The sequence below is a fragment of the Atta colombica genome, unplaced genomic scaffold (assembly GCF_001594045.1).
Source record: "Atta colombica isolate Treedump-2 unplaced genomic scaffold, Acol1.0 scaffold92, whole genome shotgun sequence".
Classification (NCBI taxonomy): Eukaryota; Metazoa; Arthropoda; class Insecta; order Hymenoptera; family Formicidae; genus Atta; species Atta colombica.
In genome coordinates this window covers 978211-983163 of record NW_017259586.1, presented here as the reverse complement: position 1 = coordinate 983163, position 4953 = coordinate 978211, and the positions used below count along the sequence as shown (strand labels likewise).

The 4953-nt window shown below is 29.1% G+C and overlaps 1 protein-coding gene across 2 annotated transcripts in view; it reads right to left on the bottom strand.

Annotated features, from left to right (window-relative positions):
- The window catches only part of LOC108693569 (alkaline phosphatase-like), a 187553-nt gene extending 186377 nt beyond the window's left edge, over positions 1-1176 (bottom strand). Inside the window, exons 1-2 of one of the 2 annotated variants that reach the window (XM_018202587.1) lie at positions 1031-1176; positions 459-545 (exon numbers count right to left, since the gene is read on the bottom strand). The gene's annotated coding sequence lies outside the window, so the exon portion shown is untranslated. The remainder of the gene's footprint in view (positions 1-458; positions 546-1030) is intronic. The other variant, XM_018202588.1, reaches the window with a different exon arrangement.
- Positions 1177-4953: the final 3777 nt, after the last annotated feature.

Genomic DNA, 4953 nt, shown 5'->3' with positions numbered 1-4953 from the left:
TATATATATATGTATATATATGAATATATGAGAAAATAAGGAAGAAGATAGAAAGATATAAAAAAATTAAAAAGATTAAAAAGATTAAAATAAAAGTTTTTAATAAAAAATTAATGTAAAAAAAATTTAATTTATGTTTAAAAGTTTCTGCTGCCTCTAAAAATGGAAATAACAGTAAACTTATCCATCTATCTCGCAATAAGGTTTCAACCGGTTGAAATTCGGCTTATGGATAAGTTTATTGATATTTCTATTTCCGTTAAAGTAGGTAGAACTAAAACAATATCCTGATTGATTCATCGGCTTAAGTTCAAGTCTTAAAGTTACTATTACAGAAATATTGTCTGCAGCAGCTCTAATGCTTATAATAATAGGATCGTAAGCCGTTAGTCGTAAAAATTGGCCAATCACAGTTAAGTGTAAGAAGAATAATCGACTATGATCGATTAATTTCTTACCGCTCTATTGTAAAACAGACATAAAACGTTGTGCGTTGACACCTACGGCTACGATTCACGTTTCACTCAGTTACGACCATCTTTGTGCTGAAACCCATATATTGTTAACATTTTGTATTTATTTCATATATACGTTTTTTTTACTTAATGCGCTTGTTAGAATGAGTAGGAACTATAATAGGAGCATATTGGAACAAGCGAAGCTAACAAACTTCTAGTAATCGAAAAATTTTCTTAATTAACATTCGCGTGGCAAAAAATGGTTATTTTTTTAAAACTTCTTTTCAAAAAATGCCGTCTCTCCTAAACTATGGATAAGTTGAACCGTTCTAATATGAATCATAAACCAATACAACGGAGTTTGCCACTCCTACACATAGCCTAGATTAGTCTCTAGTGCTAATATGGTACTATACTTTGTACGAACAAAATCATTTTCAAGATTATTTTTCAGTTTTGCATGAATGGTTACAGTGTTCATCGGTACTGTTTCTCCGATTCTTCGTATAATCTTAAGAATGCTCGAAGATTTTGAATAAAACTCTTATCTGTCCGTTTATCCAACACTTTACCAGAGAAACACAAGAAAACAGCACGAGTGCACTTTGCGTTGAACTAACCCATCCGGAATTTAACCACTACACGAAGAAGCAGAAACTCTCGTACAGTTACTATTCCAGCTAATTCATGGAAAATTCAAACTCTACGATGCGATGTCGACAACTCGCAGCGCGAAAATACGCGAGACGCACATAAGCCCGATCTACATAAGACGCAGAACGCAAGTCACAGGTCGCAAGTGAAACGTATTTCAGATTGTAATAGGTCGCAGACTGCAATACGTAGGACGCAAGACGCAAGTCACGAAAGGTGAAGTTCACTTAACTTCCATCCTGCGTCCAATAATCATATTATAATTAAAATACGTTAGATTAATTTCTAGTTTTACGACCTATGACCCGCGTTCTGCGTCTTATGTAGATCGAACTTTATTCACAATGTTTTATTCGTCGATTCTGAACTTTCACTGCTTTTTGCATCGTGTCGTTAATCGGAGTATCGCAAAATCCGAGAGATTTTCTCCGTGAGAAATGATCTCGAGACTCGCGTTGGACGAGATGAAAATCTGATTGAGATGTACTCAGCAAAATAGAAATCACACGCAACATTTCTATTTGATAGAACATAACGAGTTCGCGTTTGCATATTTCAATTGAACGACATGAAAGTACTTTTTTAATTTTTTAACTCTATCACAAAGTTTGATTATTAATATTTCATGCGACATAAATGTCATTCTAACGATGAGTAGAGCGTTGTCGTTAATCATGCGACCAAGTCAATTAAAGAACAATTGGCAATCAGTGCAAGATAAAAAAATACTCATTTCTCCGTGTTAATAAAATCACTTCATAACTTTATGTTTTATTACGTAAAGTTTGTTAGTCTACAATATATCAACCACAATCATTGAATGTTCCTACAATAACTCGTAATTGTATTTTGCGAATAAATCAAAATATACGGAAACATATTTTTAATTAATAATTGTCAAATATTATTTAACCCTTAGTACACACGATGAATCATGTTTCAAGTTAATTTCCACCACAATTATTGAACATTGCTACAATAACTTACAAGTGTATTTTGCAAATAAAATGAAACATACATAACATATTTTTAATTAATACATTCAACAATTGGTAAATATTATTTAACCATTAGAATACATGATGATTTAATCCTTTATTACTCGCGTTGGGTCATATTCTGAATTAATTTTTGTGTCCTGAATTACTTTTATGAGCACGCAAAAATTATTAAACAATTCTTACATATACTTAACATCTTCAAAAAATATTCGTAAGATTATGTACTTAAAAAAATTATATATTGTATAAAAATTATATATATATATATATATAAATCGAGGAAATAATCACTTAATAAAATGTAATTGTGAGACAGAATCCTCGAAATCAAAATATACGGAAATATACTTTTAATTATAAAATTCGTATGAAATCTATGTATAATCCGAAAATCACATATGCAATCACGAAAAATCATTATATAATATTAAATAAAATTACACATTTTATCAAATAACTTCATATGTAGTGAAAAAAATTATTTGTAACTAAAATTATTAATTATTTGTAACTAAAATTATTTGTAACTAAAAATTATTGTAACTAGATGAAATTATATAAAATTAAATGAAATCATATAATCAGTGGGACAATATTTCAGCTAATTACCCTCTTTATTACAAATTTTATTATTTCTTTATTATCGAGAAGTTACCCTCTCGATATAAATGTTATAATTGATTACCTGGCTTTTAAATAATTAAAAAATATATAGGTAAAAAATAGGATTACTAATAATATCCATGAGACTTTTAATTTTTAAAATAATATAAAAAGAAGTGTACAGCATATATAATAGAATATAAAATAGATTATAAATAGAGTAGTTTTATTTATTTCAAGATACTAGACTCTTTCATTTTAATATTAATTGCAAGATAAATCTTATTATATAAATAGTTTTATAATAGACAACGGTCTAATATTTTATATTATATCTCAACAATTATATACCAAGACGAAATTATTATATAATAATCAAAATATTAATACAATGAAATAGCAATGAACGGGATATCAACATCGAAGCAATGATATACTTAGAAGACATCCATTTTTAATTTAATGTAACATCTATGCGTTGTACTGATGATGATCAAATATTAAAACGTTTACAAATTGTATGTGTTAACATATTATTTGGAAATACATTTAAATTTATTTCTAATAACATCTTGAACTATATGCTCTTTGGCTATATACTCTTTTATTGTATATTTATATTTTTAAGCCACTTTCAAAAAGTTTAAATTTTATAATATTTAAATAATTTTATAATAATTAAAACGTTTAGAGATTTATGTATTTTAGTCGACGCTTAAGTCGACGTAAAAACGCAATACTCGTGCAATCATACTATCAATTGCATAATCTTTCGCATAAATGTATTTCTTGATATTCGGATATCTATGCAATAACGATATATAAAATCCTATTTAAATAGCTTTATCGAGCTTTTGTGAATATTGCGAACGTTGCGAATTAGGTTACATCAGCTATATAACTGCGGTAACCAAATTATTATCAACACGATACCACCGCGCACGGAGACCGACAAAGTCCCAGCGACATTCAAGTTTTATATCTCATGGTGGAATCCTTGCTAAGAGGATGTTAAATGGCGACGACCCTTTGCGACCGCAAAAACGTTGCAGTAAAATTTCCAGCTTAAGAATTCACAGCACACACAAATGGATTACTCACACCAGCATACTTATGCGAAATACGATTGTAAGTGCGTGAGTATGATAGTGGAAAAGACATTAGCAAAGCGGGATAGTACTAAGAAGAATCGTTAAAAAATGGAAAATAGAGGCAAGGAAATGAAAGAAAGAGAATCATCAAAAGACTCCGCCGAGAATCCTGAACAACTTTGAGAAAAGTGAACTGCTTATCCCAAGAGGACTTTTTATACGAATCAGATAAAAGATTTTAATAAAGATTTCAATAACCATGTTGGATCGGTTTTTGAGTAATAAAGATTTTTAATGCAAAGATATTTATTAAGGAACGTACGCATTTTAATACACTATTAATAAGAATAAATTTTTTTTATCTGATTACATTACAAATAAAAACAAAAATATTTCTTATAATTTGATCCAAAAATATTTCTTTAAAAAATTTTCTAATATTTTATATAACATAAGAATCTATTCCAATTTGAGCAAGGATAAGTTTTCATAGATTTCATTCCAGAAAAAATTCAAGAAATTCAGATTTTTACGACTATCCATAATGCATAATCAATTTTATGAAGAATGATTTTTCTCTCGAACTGTAACCAACTTAAGAAAACATAAAGTGGAACGTTCCTTTTAAAGGGCAAACTTCGGTAGATACTCTTAAAAGCGTTTCTCCTCTTTCCAGATCCTCCGTATAGTCTAAATTTTTGTCGTCAAGAAAAATGAAAGGCAACTACAATAAAAATTACGAAAACTTAGACATAGAATAAAGAGCAGGTTGCGCAAAGAAGGTTATACGACAGGTTTCATTGGCAATCACAACGCAGGTTCTGCGATCAAAAAGTGTATAACGCCTTCATTCTACTTGCTATTGCTTCAAATTTTTTTGAAGATTCTACAAAGTTCTAATAATAATTTATAATATATGACTAATTTTAATTGTAATAATATCGATTAAAGTCTTTTCTTTCTTTCTAAAACAGAGTTTCTTTGTGGTCACACCTCCTGAGAGTTTTATGTTGGTCACACAGGGGATAAAATGACTCCAATATTTTAATTGAATGCCGCATTTAATAAAGCTTTTATTCTTTAAAACCACAAAAATTACTGAACATATTTTAAACATTGCAGAATAGGGAAATGTAGTGGCTTTTA